Source organism: Triticum aestivum, chromosome 4B (assembly GCF_018294505.1).
Source record: "Triticum aestivum cultivar Chinese Spring chromosome 4B, IWGSC CS RefSeq v2.1, whole genome shotgun sequence".
Classification (NCBI taxonomy): Eukaryota; Viridiplantae; Streptophyta; class Magnoliopsida; order Poales; family Poaceae; genus Triticum; species Triticum aestivum.
Window position 1 is genome coordinate 178,464,953 of NC_057804.1, and position 24,573 is coordinate 178,489,525.

Here is a 24,573-nt window from a genome sequence, read left to right on the forward strand (position 1 = left end):
CTCCGCCATTGGTGTCGGCGGAGGACCCTGAAGTGGCTTGCCCCCCGCGGCAGGGGGCTGGGGGCTGGCGCCCCCACGATCGCCGGACAGGGCCCACGAAGGACCCAGCCTGGTGTCGATCCATCCCCTCAGGAGGAACCGAAGATTGACTTCAACCACTCGCCGCCTATGGTTAGTGGAGGAGCCCAGGGCAAGCTGGTTGTGCCCAGGGAGAGCTTGCAAAGGAAGAGCGGCGTGCACATGAGCTCAAGGCACACCGCGGGTCGGCCTACCTCTCCAGCCAAACTCGCGTCAGGGGTGGCACACAGGCTCGGGACGATCAAGGTCTGTGGTGAAGACGAAGCGTGAGGAGGCGGCTCCTTGGCCGGCTCCATAGGCTCGGCAGGAGGGATCCTGAAAGGTCACAGTCAGCGAAGGGGATGGCAAGCAAGAAGCTACAAGAAGGAGGAACTTACTCATCCATGGCGAAGTACTTTCTGTGCTTCAACGGGCGGCAGGGGCGATCATTGCCACCCGAAGCCTCCTTCCTCTTGCAGAGGGCGTCAAAGTCTATGCGGAACCGGCCCAAGCTCTCGACGTGAGGGCCAGCGCGTGGCATGGACGGAGAAGCACCAGGATGATTTGCATTAGGGGCGCTGGGCTGAGAGGAGCGATCAAGTGCCGCATCTTAGTGGCCTACCGAGGCCGCAGGGGCTTCGGCCTCGGGAGCTGCAGGTCGCGTCCCCCCATCAGCCACCACCTCGGTATGGGCTCCGTAGGCTCTGGAGGCTAACGCCTCGGGAGCCCCATGTGACATCGGCACCTCAACATCAGACCCCCAGCTCCCGGTGATGCTTGCCTCCCTGCACCAACTCCTGAGGCAGGATCGGCGTGGGCGACGGGGGGAGGAGCCACGGCAACCAGATTCTCGTAGGGCCCCACGAGGCCAGCTGGGCGCAGCCCCCATTCGTCGAAGCGGGGCATCTACCCCACGAACTCGACCCTGCCTGAGCAGAGATACAAGAGGGCACCCCCATGCCGGACACTGCCTGGAGAGGGGTCGCTAATCAAGACTCTCAGCACCTTCCTCAGCATTTCAGGTGCAAGATCCCCTTCCTAGAGCCTCATGCGGTCTTGATGCCCTGTAAAGGTCCAGATCGGACGGGAGTGGCGCTGGAGAGGAGCGATGCAGCACTGGAGGAACTCCTTTACCACCTAGGGCGTCGTCACGCCAAGTGTCCTCAACCTCTCAAAGCGACGCCATGCAAAAGCAAGTTGGGGGCTCGTGAGCTCCTCGTGGCCCCAACCTGGATTGGGGACGGTAGGCAACATAGGGTGTTCGAGCAGGGGGCTGGGCACCCCGACATCCACATACAGCCACCGCTCCCGGAACCCGCTCGCAGAAGACGGAAGACCAAAATCGACCCCCGACGCGGCCGTCTCCGGCACGGCATGAAAGCTCGCGCACCCCGAGCATTGAGATGGGTCAGTTAGGCGTAGAGAGAAGAAGTGTCGCAGAAGAGCAACGGAAGGGGGGATGCACACCATGGCCTCACAGACGAAGGCGAAGACAGCAAGAAGAGTAATGGATTGGGGACCGAGATGCATCATATGGATCTGTGTCGGTGTTCTGGGAACGGGGGACCCCAGACTTGCCTGCCTGCGGCCTGCGGCGTGGCTCGAGTGGTGGCCCAGTACGGCCCATCTTCATCAGTGCAAGACTCAAGACCCTCGCGAGGGGCCAAGCCTCGCGGGGCGGACGACATGAGACTTCCTCAGGAATGGCCTCGCCAGGTAGGCTCGCGAGGATGCGGAGAGATCAAGGCAGGGTACCTTGCGAGGTGCTCGTGACACAAGCCGTGACGATCAAGACCAGGCGGGCACCAGGCGAGCGCCAGCCTGCGCAGTGTCCTTGTTTCCTCTTTGGTGCAAAGGTGGCAAGCACAGGCGTGGAGTACCGAGGCATCAGGCAAAGGTTGCCATTTCAGTGCAATGATACCAAGACCAGCAGAGCGGCAGGATGGATGTCACCGTGGAGCCCAAGATGGCTTCATCGCCAGTGCCTTTGGCAGCCGAAGACCAACTTTAGTCAGGATAACTTGTACTAGATGTTCCCCTTCAAAATGGCCGTTGTTGGCGCCCTTCCCGCTCAATATTTGGGAAGAGGACCAGGGCCTCTATATATAGGGATAGCCACCACAGTAGGGGGCATAAAAAAGATGAGCTCAATAAGTGCTCACTAGACCGAGAGGCGATCGAACTGACCCAAGCAGTTCATTGCACCAGCTCAAGAACACCTCTCACGAGGCTGTTCATCCTTTGTACTGTTCATCATCAGCCCCTGAGGCAATCCACCACACCACACACTCGAGTAGGGTATTACACCACAATGGTGTCCCTCGTGCTGTTCATCGTTTAGCCTAGATTCCTGTGAGGCGATCGGTCATGGATCGGTAGGGGGAAGATCTTCATGCGCACCCCAGAGTTCGAACCCTAAGGGTCTGCCGGCACCCGACATCCAACATTTGGCGCGCCAGGTAGGGGTGCACTGGAGCTCTCCCTTCCGTCGACCCGTTCTCCATCAGCACCGCGCTCCGCCCTCATGGCATGCAACACAACGCCTGCTTCGGCTGTCGACACCGACGCAGGGACCAGGGGGCTCCGTGCCTTGGCCCCCGCCTTGTGATAGGTGCGGTGGCCGAACAAGTTCAAGCCGGACATGCCGCTGCGCTACGACGGCGCGGCCGATCCACTGGCCTTCCTGCTAGCGTATGAAGAAGCCGTCCTCAAGGCCGGAGGCGACGATAGGGTCATGGCGAACTGGCTGCCCATGGCCCTCACCGGCGTCCCGCGCATGTGGCTGCTCCACCTGCCAGTGGCTTCTGTGGCCTCCTGGGAGGAGTTGCGCAACCTCTTCCTCACCATCATGCTGTGCCAGCACCCCCAGTCATCACAGCCCTCCTAGGCGGATCGCAGGCACCACCTTCGGGCCACCACGTCAAGCCGTTCATCCGCCAGATCGGCGCCGTCCTCAAGCATCATGAAGCCCCCCCTCCCCCCCCCCCGGCTGGGTGGCACCCAAGGCTGATTTGACCTTCAGCTCGGTCGATCACCCCTCCAACACCGCCTTCTCGGGTGCACTCCCGATGCTATGCACCCCCACCATCTGCCAGGTGGCCATCACCAGGACCCTCATCGACGGGGGTGCCGGCCTCAACATGCTCTTAGTGGAGGCCTTCAGCCTCCTCCACGTGCCGCTAGAGCGGCTCCAACCCAGCAGGCCCTTCTCGGGCATCGGAGGCAGTTCCACCGGCTCCCTGGGGCAGATCCACCTCCCGGTGACCTTCGGCACCCATGACAACTTCTGCACGGAGCTGGTCGACTTCGACATCGCTCCCATCGGCCTCGCGTAGAATGCCATCCTCGGCTACCCGGCCTTGGCCCAGTTCATGGTAGCGACTCACCCGACTTACAACCTCATAAAGATGCTCGGGAGTAGAGGCGTCCTTACCGTGTCCGGAGACACAAGGGATCCGTTGCAGGCGCTCAAGCTCGCTTTCAAGACGACCGCGGTGGTGCATCCCGCCAGCGCAGATGCCCTCGAGCCCAAGGGGGCTGCGCCGGCCAAGAAGAAGCAGATATTCACCCAAGACAAGGCGGAGACCAAGCTAGTACCAGTCAACGAGGATGGATCCTCTGGCGCCACCTTCATCATAGGCGCCAACCTCGACCCTGAGCAGGAGGAGGCCCTGGTGAAATTCTTGCGCGCAAACAAGGAGGTGTTTGTGTGGGAACCTGATTAGCTAGCAGGGGTCCCAAGGGATGTGATTGAACACCATCTCAACGTATGCCCCAACGTGCGCCCCCGTGAAGCAGAAGGCAAGGCGACAGTCCACCGAGAAGCAGGCCTTCATCGTTCAAGAAACCCGCAAGTTAGAGGCAGCAGGCGTCATCCGTGAAGTTCGCTATCCTGAATGGCTGGCCAACCCTGTTGTTGTGCCAAAAAAGGGGGGAAAGGAACACATGTGTGTCGACTTCACCAACCTCAACAAGGCCTGCCCTCAGGATCCATTCCCGCTCCTCGCATCGACCAGATCATCGATTCTACCGCCCAGTGTGACCTGTTGTGCTTCCTGGATGCCTTCTCGGGCTATCACCAGATCCAGATGGCGGTTGAAGACGTGGAGAAAACGGCCTTCCTGACCCCGTGTGGAGTATACTGCTATACCTGCATGCCATTCGGGTTGCGCAACGCGGGTGCGACCTTTTAGCGACTGATGCACAACACCTTGGGCCAGCAGCTCGGGAGGAGCGCCGAGGCCTACGTTGATGACATCATGGTGAAGTCTCGGGAGGCGAAAACCTTGATACAGGACCTGGAAGAAACCTTCGCGAGCCTCCGTGAAGTGGATCTGCGGCTCAACCCGGAGAAGTGCATATTCGGAGTCCCCTCAGGCAAGCTCTTGGGCTTCCTCATGTCCCACAGGGGCATCGAGGCTAACCCAGAGAAGGTCAAGGCAGTCGAAGACATGAGTCCGCCGAAGACCCTCAGAGAAATGCAGAAGCTCACCGGGCGAGTGACCGTGTTGGGACGCTTCATCTCCAAGCTGGGGGAGTAAGCACTGCCCTTCTTCAAGCTGATGAAGAAGAAGGGCCCGTTCGAATGGACGGAGGAGGCCGACAAGGCGTTCCAAGATCTTAAGAAGTACCTTACCAGCCCTCCGGTGATGGTAGCTCTGTGCCCTCAGGAGCCCTTGGTGCTTTACCTTGCAGCCACGCCCTACTCCGCCAGCGCAGCCCTGGTGGCGGTTAGGGAGGAGCCCCGGGTCAAGGCCATGCCAACCGCAACCCCGGCCGAAGTGGATCCAAGCCAAGAAAGCCTCTGAAGACCACGACCGTAGCAGATGGGGATCAGCCTCAGCAGGGGGACACACCCAGAGCGGAGGAGGCCCGGCCAGGCGATCGAGCGCTGGGGGCTCCGTCGCCACGGGAGGCGCCTCGACCTCCAGAAGACGCAGGCCACACCAGCACCCTCAACCTCGTCGAGCATCATGTGTACTTCGTTAGCACGGTACTGCGGGATGCAAGGGCGCGATACCTCATGCCCCAGAAAATCCTCCTTGCGTTGCTAGTGGCCTCACGCAAGCTGCAGCACTACTTTCAAGGCCATCCCATCAAGGTCGTCTCAGCATATCCCTTGGAAAGGGTACTCAGGAGCCAAAACTCAGCTAGAAGGGTCGCCGAATGGAACATCGAATTGCAAGCATTTCAGCTGGAAAGCACAACCAGAGTCATCAAGGGAGCCGCACTTGCAGATTTCGTGGCAGAATGGACGGAGGCCCCAGGGTTCGAAGCGGGCGAGGACCGGTCGCTTTCCCCGGGAAGTGAAGCGCCGGATGGCTAGGTCATGTACTTCGACGGGGCGTTCTCATGAAATGGCGCGGGGGCTGGCACAGTGCTCATATCCCCCACTCAGGACAAGCTCTACTATGCCGTGCAGCTCTGCTTCCAGCATGGAGAGAAGGTCTCCAACAACATAGCAGGATACGAGGGCCTGGTAGCAGGCTTGAAAGCTGCAGCTGCCTGGGGGGTAAAGCGCCTCATCATCAAGGCAATTCACAACTCCTCGTCAACTTCTCCAAAAAGGTGTACGAGCCAAAGGACGAACACATGGAAGCATATCTTGCGGAGGTCCGCAAGATGGAGAAACAGTTTTGCGGGTTGGAGTTGCAGCATGTGCCCCACGGCAAGAGGCTGATGACATCGCCAGGAGGGCGTTCAGGCGGTTGCCTCAGGATCCTGGCGTCTTCGAGGAATGACTCTTCAAACCTTCAGCGACACCATCACTATCAAGCATAGCGCAGTCTCGGGAGGAGCTCCCTCAACCACCTGCCTCGGGAGCCCCGGCCTGTGGCCTGACCTTAGGAGCGCGCCTGCTCCTGGCGCTGGAGCCTCAGGAGGGATGTTGGACCATGGAGTTCAAGGATTATTTGATGCAAGGGATTCTGCCAGAAACGGAGGAGGACACGGAACGCGTGGCGCGGTAGGCCACGGCCTACTGCATCCAAGACGGAGAGCTCTATCGAAAGCAGCCGAATGACGTTTCCCTGTGTTGCATCTCTAGGGAGCAAGGGAAAGAGTTACTGGCAGACATTCACGGTGGAGACTGCGGGCACCACTCGTCTTCATGGACACTCATCGGCAAGGCGTTTTGCAGCGGGTTCTATTGGCCAACAGCACTCAACGACGCAATTGATCTGGTGAAGGCTTGTGAAGCCTGTCAATTCCATGCCAAGCAGATCCATCAGCCGGCTCAGGGCCTTCAGACCATTCCCCTCTCATGGTCGTTTGCTGTTTGAGGACTGGACATCCTTGGCCCATTTCCTCGGGCGCCAGGGGGCTACCGCTACCTCTATGTTTCCATTGACAAGTTCACAAAGTGGGCAGAGGTGGAAGCTGTCCGCACCATCCCGGCTGGCTCAGCGGTCAAGTTTATCAAGGGCCTCGTGAGCCGGTTTGGGGTGCCTAATCGCATCATCACCGACAACGGTTCGCAGTTCACCACCAATCTCTTCAAAACATATTGTGCTAACCTTGGAACACAGATATGCTACGCCTCGGTGGCACACCCTCGGAGCAATGGCCAAGCTGAACGCACCAATGCGGAGGTCCTGAAAGGCCTCAAAACCCGGACCTTCAAGAATAAGCTGGAGGCCTGCGGTAGGGGCTGGCACGACGAGCTTCAGTCCGTGCTATGGTCTATCCGCACAACCGCTACCAAGTCGACCGGCGAAACCCTTTTCTTCCCCGTCTACGGTGCTGAGGCGGTCCTTCCTCACGAGGTCAGGCATCGCTCCGTGCGGGTCCTGGCTTTCGAATAAGCACAGCAGGACGCCATGCGGGGGGTGGACCTCGTGCTGGGAGAGGAACGCCGTCGGGAGGCTGCGCTTCGGGCTGCAAGATACCAATAGGCGTTGTGGCGGTACCACTGCCGCAACATCCGCTCTAGGATCCTCGAGGTAGGTGACCTCGTGATCAGACGGGTGCTCTCTAGGGAGGGGAGGCACAAGCTCTCGCCCATATGGGAGGGCCCGTTCAAGGTTGTTCATGTCCCCAGGCCTGGCACCGCACGCTTGGAGACTAAGGAGGGGGTGCCCATCCCGAACATGTGGAACATCCAGCACCTCTGGAAGTTCTACCCATGAAGAAAGGCCCAGCGCCTGCAAAGCTAGACGAACCAAGAAAGGCCCGTTACCTGTGAAGAAGGCCAACGCCTGTGAAGCTCATCACCCCAAGAAAGGCCCGGAGCCTGTGAAGAAGGCCAATGCCTATGAAGCTCGCAGCCTGTGACACTCTCACGTAATAATGAATTGGGACTGTACACGCCCCGGAGTCTCCGGAGAGCCGCCCTAGGGCCTCGGGGGCTCCCGCCCATGCCCAGTGGCAGCACTTAGCTCTGCGCTGGTGAGAAGACGTCGAAGACTAGATTAGGTGCCGGACGCGGCTTTTTCATTTGCTTTCTGCAGTTGGCTTGTTCGTCCCTATTTGAAGTTTTATTGGAGTTGCTTTTAGCGTTGTTGTCGTCCCCGACCTGTGACTCTTTGTCTTTGTCGCCTACTTGACTCGTTTTCTCTCTCGCAAGTCTCATGAGGGGGCTACGCGGGTGCCCTCACGAGTGTTTTCTGACCCATTCTTGTGAGGCTTTCCTATCCAAGTCCACTGCGGGAGCACTCCTCCCGGTCCGTGCCCCACGGGCATCACGACGCGAACACAGGACCTGAGTCGGTTGCCCTCATGACCGAGACCGGAAGTTACCTCTCCTGACTAATTCTTGCAGGCCACAAAGCGCGCGACGAGGTCTCAGCCTCGAGAAGCGAAGACTACAGCAAGTCCCCCCAAGCTAAGTAATTCCTACACGCGAGTGCACGGCGCCAAAACACAGCACGGGAATAATGAAAATAGCATAATAGTTAATGGCAACAGTCCAGCACGCCCCTGCGGGGCCCTACACTACTCTCTCTTTGTGCAGGAAAGGGAGGAAAACAAAATAGACACGGCTTGCTCGGCACCGACTCGTGGCGAAGGTTCGTACTGCCTCCGGAGCTCAGTCAGACCCCTCCTCACGCTTCACCAAGGCGCGACGGTGGGCTGACCTGCTACCTCCCTCAAGGCGAGCGCGACGGCATGGAGGCTGGTCGCGGCCACCGCTGGAGGAGCTGCCGTCCGAAGGGGAGCCGCCGAGGCTTGGCGAGCTGCGAACGCCACCGGCCACGCGCCCGTCTTCTTCTTCATCTCGACCATCGCCGAGGATGGGCACCCGACCGCCGTCATTGTCTTCGGGGCAGCACCCAACGCGGCAACCATCTTCTCCGAACACCCTCACGTAGAGGGTGGCATCACCGTCGAACTTGAAATGCAGGGTGCACTGCCGGCTCAGGCCACGCGCGCGGGCAAACGTTTGCCAGCCGTGGGTCAGGGCCACATTCCCGGCGATGGAGATCTCCAGTGAGGCCCAGGAGGCCCTGCTGCAGCAACCGCCTGCTTGAAGCCAGAGGCCGCCAGGGGTGCCGACCGGGAGTTCACCTGCAAAAAAGCAAGGAAGCTGGAGCCAGCTGCCGGTTGGGTCCACCGACCACACAACGAACTCGGACAGCACCTCCGCTGAGTGGACGCGCGGCCTGGGAGGCCACACAGCCACGATGCACCTTCCCTCACCCACCAGGCGCCCATCGCCACGCGGGAGATCGCAGACGCGACCGCGGGGAGCCGCTGCGGGAGACACAGGATGCTTGCGGGGATGACCCCGGCCGCGCTTGGGCGGGGGAGAGTCAGGCCCTTCTCGACGAGCCTTTCCCTTCTCCGCGACCGAGAACCTCTTCGGCGGCGCCATAGAAGATGACGAGCAGTTGAGATGGGGAGAAAGAAGGAAGCGGGGCGGAAGATGTACATCGGGGGCTAGCGCTCTCCCGCCTTTATAGCCGGAGGAGGCCAACCGTCGACCTCCACGATCACAGGTAATCATGACCCATTTATGCATGCAGGGACTTGTCAAGTCGAGCAGTTGCCGAGGCAGCATGGGGAAGTGGAGGTGCCCACGTCCAATCAACCGCCATGCAGCGCCCAAGGCCGCAGGCTGTTGGGGCCCTCGACGCTCCGCACTTGCCCCTTCGCTTCCCCGCTAAGCCAAGTTCGAGTGCGCCTTGGGCCCGGGGGCTACTGTCGATGTTCTGGGAACGGGGGTCCCCAGACTCGACTACCTACGGCCTGCGGCGTGGCTCGAGTGGTGGCCCAGTATGACCCATCTTCATCAATGCAAGACTCAAGAACCTCGCGAGGGGCCAAGCCTCGCAGGGCAGACGACACAAGACTTCCTCAGGAACGGCCTCTCTAGGCAGGCTCGCGAGGAGGCGGAGAGATCAAGGCAGGGTACCTCGCGAGGTGCTCGTGACACAAGCCGTGATGATCGAGACCAGGCGGGCGCCGGCCTACGCAATGTCCTTGTTTCCTCTTTGGTGCAAAGGGGGCAAGCACAGGCGTGGAGTACCGAGGCATTAGGCAAAGGTTTCCATTTCAGTGCAACGAGACCAAGACCAGCAGAGTGGCAGGATGGAGGTCACCGTGGAGCCCAAGACGGCGTCATCACCAGTGCCTTTGGCAGCCGAAGACCAACTTTAGTCAGGATAACTTGTACTAGATGTTCCCCTTCAAAATGGCCATTGTTGGCGCCCTTCCCGCTCAATATTTGGGAAGAGGACCAGGGCCTCTATATATACAGGGATAGCCACCACAGTAGGGGGCATAAAAAAGATGAGCTAAGTGCTCATTAGACCGAGAGGCGCTCGAACTGACCCAAGCAGTTCATCGCACCAGCTCAAGAACACCTCTCGCGAGGCTATTCATCCCTTGTACTGTTCATCATCAGCCCCTGAGGCAATCCACCACACCACACACTGGAGTAGGGTATACACCACAACGGTGGCCCAAACCAGTATAAACCTTGTGTCCCTCGTGCTGTTCATCCTTTAGCCTAGATTCTCGTGAGGCGATCGGGCGTGGATCGGTAGGGGGAAGATCTCCGTGCGCACCCCAGAGTTCGAACCTTAAGGGTCTGCCGGAGCCCGACATCCGACAATCTGGTAGTGGGAAAGCACTGCATTGAAGAAACCAGAGAAGGGGGGAACCAGGCCCACCCACAAGGCATCAGCGAAGAATCGGACCTCCGTGACGATCCTGTCGAGGCGTGGGATGCGGGCCAGGCCATCGTCCTCCCGTACACGTTGAAGATGGAGCCGTGGGCGGAGCGGACCTTGTCCAAGGCTTCCAGATTGAGTATGAGCGACTGGTCGACAGCGGGCGCAGCTATCGGAGGCGAGCGGGACGAAGGCACGGGCTTCTTCCCCTTTTCCTTTTTTGTTGGCGCCATGGCAATGGGAAGGGGGGAGAACTCAAGATGGATTGGAGGCAGAAGCAGAGGCTCAAGGAAGAAAGAGTAACAAGAAGCACGTGGGCAGCAAGGAGAGAATAACTGTGTATAGTCTCGTGTCCGCTTAGCCAGGCGCATAATGGGGAGCGTGGGGAAGCGAAGAGCCCAGGTCCAATCAACCGCCACGCGGCACCCAAGGCCGTAGGCTGTTGGGGCCCGCGGCGCTCCGCACTTGCCCCTTCGCTTCTCTGCTAAGCCAAGTCCGCCCGCGCCTTGGGCTCGGGGGCTACTGCCGGCGTTCTGGGAACGGGGGTCCCCAGACTTGCCTGCCTGCGGCCTGCGGCGTGACTCAAGTGGTGGCCCCGTACGACCCATCTTCATCGACTCAAGCTCAAGACCCTCGTGAGGGGCCAAGCCTCGCGGGGCGGACGACGCAGGGCTTCCTCAGGAGCAGCCTCACCAGGCAGGCTCGCGAGGAGGTGGAGAGATCAAGGCAAGGGTACCTCTCGAGGCGCTCGTGAGGCAAGCCATGACGATCGAGACCAGGCGGGCGCCGACCTGCGCAGTGTCCTTGTTTCCTCTTTGGTGCAAAGGGGGCAAGCACAGGCGTGGAGTATCGAGGCACTAGGCAAAGGTTACCATTTCGGTGCAACGAGACCAAGACCAGTAGAGTGGCAGGATGGAGGTCACCATGGAGCCCAAGACGGCGTCATCACGAGCGCCTTTGGCAGCCGAAGACCAACTTTAGTCAGGATAACTTGTACTAGATGTTCCCCTTCAAAATGGCCATTGTTGGAACCCTTCCCGCTCAATATTTGGGAAGAGGACCAGGGCCTCTATATATAGGGATAGCCACCATAGTGGGGGGCATCGAGTTATCATCAGATCGAGAGGCTATCGAACTCACCCAAGTAGTTCATCGCACCAGCCCAAGGACACATCTCGCGAGACTGTTCTTCTTTTGTACTGTTCAACATCAACCGCTGAGGCAATCCACCACACCACACACTGGAGTAGGGTATTACACCACAACAATGGCCCAAACTAGTATAAATGTTGTGTCCCTTGTGTTACTCATCGTTTAGCTTAGATTCTCAGCGAGGCGTTGGGACGTGGATCGGTAGGGGAAGATCTTCGCGCGCACCCCAGAGTTCGAACCTTAAGAGTTTTGCCGGAACCTGATATCCGATAGTAGGCTTCCACAAAGATCTGCATGCCGCCACGCAGGCGCCTGCTGATACGTCTCCTACGTATCTATAATTTTTGATTGTTCCATGCTATTATATTACCCCTTTTGGATGTTTGTGGGCTTTACTTTACACATTTATATAATTTTTGGGACTAACCTACTAACCGAAGGCCCAGCCTGTATTGCTGTTTTTTTGCCTATTTTAGTATCTCGAAGAAAAGGAATATCAAACGGAGTCCAAACGGAATAAAACCTTTGGGAGCGCGATTTTTGGAACGAACGTGATCCAGAGGATTTGGAGTGCAAGTCAAGAAACAACCGAGGCGGCCACGAGACAGGAGGGCACGCCCACCCCCTCTGGGTGCGCCCCCTATCTCGTGGGCCCCTCGGGCGGCCACCGATGTACTTCTTCCTCCTATATAAACCTACGTACCCTGAAAACATCCAGGGAGCCAACGAAACACAATTTCCACCATAGTAAACTTCTGTATCCGTGAGATCCCATCTTGGAGCCTTCGTCGGCGCTCCACCGGAGGGGGAATCGACCATAGAGGGCTTCTACATCAACACCATAGCCCCTCCGATGAGTTGTGAGTAGTTTACCACAGACCTTTGGGTCCATAGTTATTAGCTAGATGGCTTCTTCTCTCTTTTTGGATCTCAATACAATGTTCTCCCCCTCTCTTGTAGAGATCTATTCGATGTAAACTCTTTTTGCGGTGTGTTTGTTGAGATCCGATGAATTGTGGGTCTATGATCAAGTTTATCTATGAGAAGTATTTGAATCTTCTCTGAATTCTTTTATGTATGATTGAGTTATCTTTGCAAGTCTCTTGGAATTATCAGTTTGGTTTGGCCAACTAGATTGATCTTTCTTGCCATGGGAGAAGTGCTTAGCTTTGGGTTCAATCTTGCGGTGTCCTTTCCCAGTGACAGCAGGGGCAGCAAGGCAAGTATTGTATTGTTGCCATCGAGGATAAAAAGATGGGGTTTATATCATATTGCTTGAGTTTATCCCTCTACATTATGTCATCTTGCTTAATGCGTTACTCTGTTCTTTATGAACTTAATACTCGAGATGCAGGCAGGAGTCGGTCGATGTGTGGAGTAATAGTAGTAGATGCAGGCAGGAGTCAGTCTACTTGTTGCGGACGTGATGCCTATATACATGTTCATGCCTAGATAATCTCATAATTATTCGCTTTTCTATCAATTGCTCGACAGTAATTTGTTCACCCACCATAATACTTATGCTATCTTGAGAGAAGCCTCTAGTGAAACCTATGGCCCCCGGGTCTATCTTTTATCATATAAGCTTTCAATCTACTTTTATTTGCATCTTTACTTTTTGCATCTATAATATAAAATACCAAAAATATATTTATCTTATCATACTATCTCTATGAGATCTCACTTTCGCAAGTGGCCGTGAAGGGATTGACAACCCCTTTATTGCGTTGGTTACGAGTTCTTTGTTTGTTTGTGTAGGTGCATGGGACTTTTGAGGAGCCTCCTACTGGATTGATACCTTGGTTCTCAAAAACTGAGGGAAATACTTATGCTACTATTGCTGCATCACCCTTTCCTCTTCAAGAAACACCAACGCAAGCTCAAGATGTAGCAAGGATTTCTGGCGCTGTTGCCGGGGAGGTCTTCGCTCAAGTCAAGACATACCAAGTACCCATCACAAACTCATCTCCCTCGCATTTACATTATTTTCCATTTGCCTCTCGTTTTCCTCTCCCCCACTTCACCCTTGCCGTTTTATTCGCCCTCTCTTTCCCAATCTCCTCCTCTCTCTTTCGCTTGCTTTTTTGCTCCTTGCTTTTGTTTGCTGTTATGTCTGAAATTGGGGAGATTATCATCGATATGGAAAATAATGATAACATGGAAAATTCTGATGCTCCGTCTGAAACCCCCTATCTTGCATACTAGAAAGTTTCGAATTGGTAGTGGCAACATCATTGGAAAAAGTGTTATTCAAGATTTCTTTACTTGTGTCGGTGCTTTACCTTCCATGGGTGGTTCTATTCTTCATAGAACCAGTAGTCTTGCGGATGCTACCACTATGCTTGTAGTTGAACTTGAAAGACAATTTATGCATATGCATCCTTGCATACAAAGAATTTTCCTAGAATTTTTCAATATTGAGCATTCTTCTGTTAAGCGCGATGTTACTATCTTTTTGGCTCATGAGTTTAGATTTATCATAAGAGAGGCCAAAGAAATCTTTGCGCACTATAGGGTGGACGCTGGTCGTCCTCCCATAGAGGCGATCCTCTATGATCAAGAGGAAATTAGGCGTTTTCAATCTTCAAACTATGTTGCTTTCAATGAAAACCTTACAAAAAAGGTACCTATCAATGTCTTGGTCGATAGAATTTCCGAACTTAATAATGATTTCGCTCTTCAAAATAATGAGTTAGGATACTCTCTTGAGTATAGGCTCACGAGATTTTGCCAAAATAATGCTTTTAGTGATGAGTTAGTTGTGCATTATGAAGGGCCAAGGGAGGAACCCATTCCTCCTGAGATTGATCTTGTGGACTTTTGTCCCGCTAAATTTAGCCCTTTTGATTACTTTTGCTTGCCTGAAAGAAAACTTGCTGCCGAACGTAGGGAATATGAGATGAGTTTTCAAGATCTATCTTATTATTATGGCACTACTTAGATCTATCTTCGCTTTTATGCCTAGCTAGGGGCATTAAATGATAGCGCTAGTTGGGAGGCAACCCAATTTTCTTTGTATTTTTTGTTTTTGTTCCTGTTTAGTAATAAATTTTGCATCTACCTTCTGTTTAGATGTGTTTTTATGTTTTATTTAGTGTTTGTGCCAAATAGAACCTATAGGATAACCTATGATGATAGTTGATTTGATTCTGCTGAAAAACAGAAACTTTGCACGCATGAATTTAGTTTTGTTAAATCACAGAAACGTGCTTTTGCGTTGATTCGTTTTGCTGCTGATCAATAGAAAAATTTTCCAGGACTTCCTATTCTGGGAGGATTTTTAGAGTTCCATAAGTTTGCGTTAGTTACAGATTGCTACAGACTGTTCATTTTTTTGACAGATTCTGTTTTTCGTGTGTTGTTTGCTAAATTTTGATGCATCTATGGCTAGTAAAATAGTTTATAAACCATAGAGAAGTTGGAATACAGTAGGTTTAACACCAAAATAAATAAAGAATGAGTTCATTACAGTACCTTATGTGGTGGTTTTTTTTTCTTTCAATAACGGAGCTTATAAGATTTCCTGTTGAGTTTTGTGTTGTGAAGTTTTCAAGTTTTGGGTAAGCTTTGATGGACTATGGAATAAGGAGTGGTGTCGGTGTCAAAACCGGCGGATCTCGGGTAGGGGGTCCCGAACTGTGCGTCTAGGCGGATGGTAACAGGAGACAAGGGACACAATGTTTTACCCAGGTTCGGGCCCTCTTGATGGAGGTAAAACCCTACGTCCTGCTTGATTGATATTGATGATGTGGGTATTACAACAGTAGATCTACCACGAGATCAGGGAGGCTAAACCCTAGAAGCTAGCCTATGGTATGATTGTTGTTCGTCCTACGGATTAAAGCCATCCGGTTTATATAGACACCGGAGAGGGCTAGGGTTACACAGAGTCGGTTACAATGGTAGGAGATCTACATATCCGTATCGCCAAGCTTGCCTTCCACGCTAAGGAAAGTCCCATCCGAACACGGGACGAAGTCTTCAATCTTGTATCTTCATAGTCTTGGAGTCCGGCCAACGATGATAGTTCGGCTGTCCGGACACCCCCTAGTCCGGGACTCCCTCGGTAGCCCCTGAACTAGGCTTCAATGATGATGAGTCCGGCGCGCATATTGTCTTCGGCATTGCAAGGCGGGTTCCTCCTCCGAATAATTTATAGAAGATTGTGAACACCAGGATAGTGTCCGGCTCTGCAAAATAAATTCCACATACCACCGTAGAGAGAATAATATTTACAGAAGTTCAATCTGCTGACGTATTTTGTGGCATGACGTCACACCACAACCAAGCCTTTACTCGAATCGTTTTTATTATACCACCTCCGCGCGTCTAGCGAAGCGGTTTCCTTGGCACGTCTTGTCGAAGAAGAGCTCGTGTTCCCCTTATTCCGGGATTCCCATCAATACGGACGTGGGTAACCCAACCGCGCCCATTACCACGCCCCCTCCATCGAAGGCGGGTTCCAAACGGTCACGGGGACGGCTCTTGGTATTCTTCCTCTTTATAATGAGACCAAGGCCCGTTCTTTTTCTCCAATCCTCAATCGAATCCGCCCCTCGCCCTGAGTTCCAACACCCAGGGCTCCAGATTCGGGTACTTTCGACCTTCGACAACATCTGGCTCTGACCTACGAGGCCGGTGGATGCCTTCCTCCGTCACGGAAGAGGACGTGCTAAAGCTGAGAGATGCCAGGTACTTAACCTACGAGATTTCGCATAGGTTGCCTGCCCGAGGGCAAGTTATTCCTACTCCCGAGCCCGGCGAGAGCGTCGTGTTCGTGTCTCACTTCCGTTGGGGTTTAGGCTTCCCGATGGATCCCTTTGTGAGGGGGCTCATGTTTTACTATGGGCTGGAATTCCACAATTTGGCTCCGGAGTCCATCCTCCACATCTCATCTTTCATTGTCGTCTGCGAAGCCTTCCTCCGCACTACCCCTCACTTCGGCTTGTGGCTCAAAACCTTCAACGTGGAGCCGAAGATGATTGAGGGGCGTCAGGCAGAGTGCGGCGGGGCGGTTATAAGTAAGAGGGCCGATGCTCCATGGCCCGAGGGCTCTTTTCAGGAGGAGCTCGGCTTGTGGCAACAGGAGTGGTTCTATATCACCGTTCCCAGGGGCAGCAGGCAGAGGCCGCCATCCGCCTTTCGCCCGGGCCCTCCACAACAGCTGACATCATGGGTCAACAAAGGGCTTGACTGGGGGCCGTCCAAAGACGTCCCCCTTTTGCAGGGCCGGATTCAAGACCTCCAAGAAAGGGAGATCAATCTGGTCGTAGTGACACAGGTTATGCTGATTCGGCGCCTTCTGCCCTGCAAACATCGCCCTCTCCGCCTGTGGGAATTTAATCCGGAGGGACCACGAGCTCTCCAACACTTCATGGGTTTGACACCCGTGGAGATGTACAAACTGTTCTTCAGATCACGAGAGATGCGTCCGGACTTGACCGAGGACGCTGGCCTAAGCTACAATCGCTCGGATTCTCAAGTAAGTAGCCCTGTGTCCGGACACATTGTTCATTCATCTATCATGGGTTTGCCTTTTAACCAGCTAGCCCTTGGACAGGAGTGGATAGCGCAAGCAAAACTGATACGGTGTCCGGCCCCCCTCCCTGAGACCATGCCGGATCCTGTATTAATCAAAATGTTGGAAGTTGCACCCTCGGAGGATGGTGAAGGGGGGCACAGGGAAACTACCACCTCTGCCAAGGAGGCTTTCAGTAAGGGGGGAATCGAGAATCCCTCCCTTCAGGGGGAGAAGAGGACCGCTTCCGAAGACCCGGAGGCCAAGGCCTCAAAGCGGGGAAAGAAATCTGCACCGGAAGGTCCTGTGCCGGGAAGAGCCTCGGCCGCACGGTCTCCCCAAAGGAATCAGCCCTCCAGCGAGCTGTAAGTAAAAAAAGGGAAGTTTCATAATAGGGGACATTCCTACTTTATTTCTGAGGGTAACCGAAGTTTTCACCTTGTAGTTCGGATCTCAGCCCTTCTCAGCAGAGCTCATCTTCGGGGGACCTTCGTCCGGAGATGATGGAGAGCGAAATGCCTCCATCTGTCGCCTCGTCGGGCGGGGCGGACGATCCTGAGGTGTCGTCACGGAGGGTCTCCCCGAATCCGGTGGGGCCGGGGAGTTCGGCACCCACTGGAGTACGGCCGGTGGAGCTGCAGGATTTGCTCGAGAGGGCGTCTATCTCAGAAGATCACCGCACTTTAATGAGTATGGTGATTGAAAGGATCTCATCCGCCGAGAGCGGGTTGCATGAGGCCGTCGGAAGTTTGCTGACGGGGTTTGAGGTACGCAAAAAATGACATACCTTTTGACAGTTTTGCACATAGAGTGTGTAGCCCCTGAGACTTGGGATGCTGTCGAAAGCGACAGCGTGCCTAGGATCATAGTCTTAGTTATAGAATTCGCCTTTCCTATGCAGGTGGCGAAACGTTCGGTGGCCAGCCGGACTGATGGAGTTGCCGAGCTGAAGCGGCAACTTGATGTTGCGGATGCGGACATCGCGCTGGTCAATAAATGACTTGACGAGTCACAAGGTAGGTGGTTTCTCCGCGGTCACCTAGTTAGGGAGCTAATGCCCGTTCCTTACAATTAGTATGCTTGATGCAGACGGTGCCGCTGCTGTGGAAAACCTTCGAGCAGAGCTTGCTCGAGCCAAGGAGCAAGCCAGGAAAAGTGATGCGGCTGCCTCAAAGGCAGCGGAGGAATTAAAAGCCGAAAAGGCTGCTCACTGCCGAAGTAGGGAGGAGATGGCCGGAACGGCCGGGAAATTAAAATATGCTACCGACCGCTATGAGGTTCTTGAAAGAGAACGCCGAGCGGAGCAAGAGGACCTGAAGAAGGCCGCCGCCGAAGCCAAGGATGCCCGTTGCGCGATGCGGGCTATGAAGGAGGAACTACGTCAGACCGGAGACATTGCGGCTGGAAATCCCTTTCTGCTGCGTAGGAAGTTCACGGATCCGAAGTATGCTCAGTTGGGCCAATTGTGTGGTGCGGAGGATCCTTATCTGGATTTGGCGGCGAGTGCGGCGGACGCAGTCGTGCACTTCCGAAGCCAGAAGGATCACGAAATGGAAGAGCTTTTCTGGTCTCAATTCCATAGTCCGGAGCGTCCGCTTCCGTTGTCCGATCGGTTGGCTGAGTGGGCTGAGCTGAATAGATTGTCCGGACTTGCCATGACGGACGTGGTGGCTCATCTGTGGCCAGAGAGGCCCAAGCCAAAGAGTTATTTTGGTTTGTTGCAGCAATTCCTTGAGGCGGTGCCGCATATCGAGGCGATGCAGCGGTCGGCATGCATAGAGGGTGCACGGATGGCTCTCGCCCATGTTAAGACATACTGGGCGGAGATGGATGCTACCGATGTTGCATCCCGAGGTTCGGACAAAAGCCGATTACCCGCCAAGCACTATTTTGAGGAAGTCCCGCAGGGCGCTCGTTTAATAGAGTCACAGTGCTCGAAAGATGTGATGTTCAAATGACTTATATGATTTGTGGGATCATATTTATAATGTAACGGCTTTTTATACTTGTGCGTTCAAGTACTGGACTATCTCCTGTGTGACCGTATATGTGTGTATAACCTGAAGGATGGCAGTCTTTGGCTTTAGCCCCCACACACATGGTGCGGGGGTGTTTGCAAAAAAGTGCTTTTTCACACTTAATCCAATGTCTTGGTCCTTTGAAGGAGGTGATAGCATAGCAAACTAGGCAACTGGACTATAATGCTTTATCACTTTCACTTAGCCATAGGAGCTCGATGGTGGGGCTACTATATAGCCCCTAGAGGCACCGCGCTCTCCGAACTCGGGGCGCGTATGTGCCTGACCGGGAAGCAGTCCTTCGTCAAAGCGGAGGAATTCTAAACATTCCAGTAGTCGATCGAGTGGTTGACCAGTCTCTCGCTATATCATGACAGTCAGTTTTCGGCTTTCTCTACTGAGGTGCTCGCCCGGCCGAACCGGGGCACAATCACAGTAGTTCTCCTGATACCGCATTAGCCGATGGAGCGGAACGTAAGGCAGCAAAACACAGCAGCCGGGCAAACCCAACATTTGACCAAAGACATGATTCGGAGCTGATGCATATAAGGCCTAACTCGAGATGCCGAACACTCCCTGAGGTATTCGGTCTTTATGATACCGGGCAGAACAATGCCCTAAGCCCCTAGTGTCCAGGTATGGGCGAGAACTTCTGACGCGGCCGATGCCAAAACGCCAGCCTCCTCCTCGGTTATGGTAGTAAACCGGGGGATGCGTATCAACAAGAGACAGTAAGAAAGGTTTACGCAGGGTCTTAATCTGAAAAGAATCCTTGCAACGGGTCCCTGCTGCACGTCTGCGCCTGTGTCTCCGTTGTGCTGTATCCTGGACGGGTGTAGCACGTGCTTCATCTGAAAAGGAGAAGAACTTAGTTTGGAAAAAATATCATGCAAAAGATGTATTTAAAATAAAGTATGATTTGGAAGATGAATAAAGTTGAGCTTTATTGGCTCTCATCGTTTATACGTGCAGCCCCTTGTAAAGAGGTATGCGGCTGGGAAGCCCCTTGTTTATTTATGCCGGACTCGCCTAACCGTGTCCGAGGTCTGAATGACCTGTTTTTAGGGGCTTTTGACCAGCAAGGTCGGATTAGTGTGTGGCTGTCAAGGCAGTCTCACGTTTTCCATGGTCGAGGAACACTCGGAATTACCCTTTAATGAGATTATGCCGCGTGGACCGGGCATTTTAAGTGTAAGAGACGCGTAATGCGGTACTGCGTTAAAGCGGGCGAAAGCTTCGCGTCCCAGTAGTGCTTGATGGCTACTTTTGAATGGGCCGATATGGAAAGTGAGCTTTTCGCGACGGAGGTTGTCGGATGAACCGAACACAACCTCTAGCAGTACAGAGCCTGTGCAATTGGCGTAAAGACCTGGCATCACTCCTTTGAAGGAAGTGCTGCTACGGTGAATTTTGTTAGGGTCTATCCCCATTCTGCGGATGGTGTCCTGGTATAGCAGGTTTATATCGCTGCCGCCATCCATTAGGACTTGTGTGAATCGTAGTCCATTGATTATGGGATCCAATACCAAAGCAGTCCCTCCTGCGTTTTGAACACTTCTGGAGTAATCCTGCTGGTCGAAAGTAATTGGTTTAAACATGCAATTTCGGGACTCTGCTGGGGTGGAACGTGCGGCGCGTGTTTTAGCAGGTGCCGCACTATTTTTCCTTGTGATCACATGAAGTGAGTTCACTGTTTTGACTTCTAGTGGGAAAGTCTTCTGTTTCCCTGTGTGCTGCTTGTGGGGTTCGTCGTCTTCGCTTGGTGTGTCGAGCCCCTTATGTTCGGCGTTAAGTCGGCCGGACTGCTTGAAGACCCAACAATCTCTATGGGTATGGTTTGCAGGCTTCCCGGGGGTACTATGGATTTGACACATCCTATCCAAGATTTTATTTAGGTTGGATAGCTCATCACTGTTGTCCTTAAGAGGCAGTGTTTTATTATTCGGCCGAGAGCTTTTGAATCCGGCGTTGACCGCCATGCTATTTGGGCCATTTTCCTTATTGCAGCGCTGATCTTTTCTGCATCGTGGTTTCCCATTTCCATCCCGGACCTTGGATGTACTTGGGTCGCTGGTACTGCATCTTGCCAGCCAGCTATCCTCCCCCGCGCAAAAGCGGGTCATGAGGCTTGTTAGCGCGGCCATTGTTCTTGGCTTTTCCTGGCCGAGGTGTCTGGCGAGGCATTCGTCTCAGACGTTATGTTTAAAAGCTGCTAAGGCTTCGGCGTCCGGACAGTCGACTATTTGGTTCTTTTTGGTGAGGAACCTATTCCAGAATTTGTATGATGACTCTCCGGGCTGTTGAGTTATGTGACTTAAATCGTCTGCATCCGGAGGGCGGACATAAGTCCCCTGAAAATTTGCTTGAAACGCATCCTCGAGCTCTTCCAAACTTCCAATGGTATTTTCTGGGAGGCTTTTGAGCCAATGCCGAGCTGGCCCTTTGAGCTTGAGGGGTAGGTATTTTATGGCATGGAGATCGTCTCCTCTGGCCATATGTATGTGTAGGATATAATCCTCAATCCAAACTCCGGGGTCTGTTGTTCCGTCATATGCCTCTATGTTAACGGGTTTGAATCCCACTGGAAATTCATGATCCAGTACCTCATAGGTGAAACATAGTGGGTGTGCGGCGCCCCTGTATTTAGGTGTGCCGTTGTCAAACACTTGGCGGGTTGTGTTGCTCCATGGAGTCTTCTTTTTTGGCCCATAGATGGACCTGACCGGGCCATCCTTTTTGCGAGGATCCTTATGTGGATCGTGTGCCGACTGGTGTGCGGCGCCGCTTGCCGCTCTTAGCCTGTCATCTGGTCGTCTATCCGGCCAGGCGGCCTCTTTCTTTTTTGACCATGGGGGCTCTACGGCCTCCTCGTCAAATTCGGGCAACAGCTTGCGCTTCGGGTAGCTCTTTGTTTGGTGACTATTGTCGTATTTATCTGCGGTATTGAGTACTTTGCTCCATTTTATTCTGAGTGCGTCCTCCGCTGTTTTGAGCTTCCACTTTTGCTTATTCATACTTCTTGCAGTGGCGACAAGCCTTTTATGAAGGTTCTTATGCTCCGGTGATGTCTCCGGCATGAGATCGTCTGCACTGTTGTTTTCGCCGGGGATGTTGCTTGTCCGGTTCATCCTGTTCGGCTGGTTGCTTGGTGGCATGTTCATCTTCCATGGCTTGGCCCTGCTCTAAGGCAGGGTCAGTATGGGTGCCGTTGTTATCGAGGTGGGACTTCGGGCGGTGCTTGCGTCGCCGTTTTGGTTGTTTGTCGGGGGAGTTGTCCTTCGCCACGTCCCGTTGTTCCTCGTTATCGCTTCCCTTTGGAGTATCCACCATGTATACGTCGTGCATTGAGGTGGCTTTCCAGTGCCCAGTAGGCGCTGGTTCTTGGTCGTCTCCGGCATCGTCGTCCATACCGTCGATGTCTTTGGAGTCGAGGTCTAGCATGTCAGTTAAATCGTCGACAGTGGCTACTAAATGGGTGGTGGGTGGGCCTTGAATTTCTTCGTCGACCGCATCCCAACCCTCCTGACCGCAGTCCGGCCAGGGCTCTCCTGATAACGAGAGATACTTTAGCGAACTCAAGATGTCGCCAAAATGTGAGTGTTGAAAGATGTCTGCAGCGGTGAACTCCATGATTGGCGCCCGATCGGATTCGGTTGAAGGGGGCGCGGGAGGCTCGGAGTCCGGCGAGGAGTCCAACACCTCCGGAGTCACGAGCTTCACAAGGGACAAGGTCAGTGTTCGGCTCCATCGCCGTAGAGGTTGCAGCCCCCGAGGCGGTGTCTAGCCACCCGTCCTCGATCTGTGCGGCCGGCTCCGAATCAAGGGTCGGAGCGGGCTCGTGTGCGGCCTCCAGGGCACTGTCCGGCTGCAGAGCTAAATCATGCCCATCGTGACAGTGCGGCGCACTCGGCTGTGGCTCGAATCCATCGAAGATCAAGTCTCCGCGGATGTCAGCCATGAAGTTCAAACTTCCAAATCTGACCTGACGGTCAGGGGCGTGGCTTTTGATCTGCTCCAGATGGCCAAGCGAACTGGCCCACAGTGCGAAGCCGCTGAATACGAAGATCTGTTCGAGGAGAAAAGTGTCACCCTGGACTATGTCGTTGTTAATGATCGAAGAAGCCATCGAGCCTACCGGTGACGACACAGAGGAACTCTCAATGAAAGCACCAATGTCGGTGTCAAAACCGGCGGATCTCGGGTAGGGGGTCCCGAACTGTGCGTCTAGGCGGATGGTAACAGGAGACAAGGGACACAATGTTTTACCCAGGTTCGGGCCCTCTTGATGGAGGTAAAACCCTACGTCCTGCTTGATTGATATTGATGATGTGGGTATTACAAGAGTAGATCTACCACAAGATCAAGGAGGCTAAACCCTAGAAGCTAGCCTATGGTATGATTGTTGTTCGTCCTACGGACTAAAGCCATCCGGTTTATATAGACACCGGAGAGGGCTAGGGTTACACAGAGTCGGTTACAATGGTAGGAGATCTACATATCCGTATTGCCAAGCTTGCCTTCCACGCCAAGGAAAGTCCCATCCGGACACGGGACGAAGTCTTCAATCTTGTATCTTCATAGTCTTGGAGTCTGGCCGACGATGATAGTTCGGCTGTCCGGACACCCCCTAGTCCGGGACTCCCTCAAGTGGCAATAGCCTAAGCATAGGGATTCCCATGGCACCCCAAGATATTCAAGGATAGCCAAAAGCCTAAGCTTGGGGATGCCCCGGGAAGGCATCCCCTCTTTTGTCTTCGTTCATTGGTAACTTTACTTGGAGCTATATTTTTATTCGCCACATGATATGTGTTTTGCTTGGAGCATCGTGTATTATATTAGTCTTTGCTTTTTAGTTTACCACAATCATCCTTGCTGTACACACCTTTTGGGAGAAGTCTACTTGATTAGAATTTGCTAGAATAATCTATGTGTTCACTTATATCTTTTGAGCTTGATAGTTTTTGCTCTGGTGCTTCACTTATATCTTTTAGAGCACGTCGGGGGATTAATTTTGAAGAAATTTCTAGTCTCTCATGATTCACTTATATCCTTTTGAGAGTATTTTAGAACAGCATAGTATTTCCTTTGGTTACAAATTTGGTCCTAGAATGATGAGCATCCAAGTTGGGTATAATAAAAACTATCATAGGAAGTGAATTGGATGCTATGATCAATTTGATGCTTGATAATTGTTTTGAGATATGGAGGTAGTGATATTAAAGTCATGCTAGTTGGGTGATTATGAATTTAAAGAATGCTTGTGTTGAAGTTTGTGATTCCCGTAGCATGCACGTATGGTGAACCGCTTTGTGATGAAGTTGGAGCACAATTTTATTTATTGATTGTCTTCCTTATGAGTGGCGGTCGGGGACGAGCGATGGTTTTTTCCTACCAATCTATCCCCCCTAGGAGCATGCGCGTAATACTTTGTTTTTGATGACTTGTAGATTTTTGCAATAAGTATATGAGTTCTTTTGACTAATGTTGAGTCCATGGATTATACGCACTCTCACCATTCCACCATTGCTAGCCTCTCTTGGGTCGCGCAACTTTCGCCGGTACCATACACCCTCCATATACCTTCCTCAAAACAACCACCATACCTACCTATTATAGCATTTCCATGGCCATTCCGAGATATATTGCCATGCAAGTTTAAATCGTTCCGTTTATATGATACACATCATCACTGTCATTTTGCTCTTTGCATGATCAT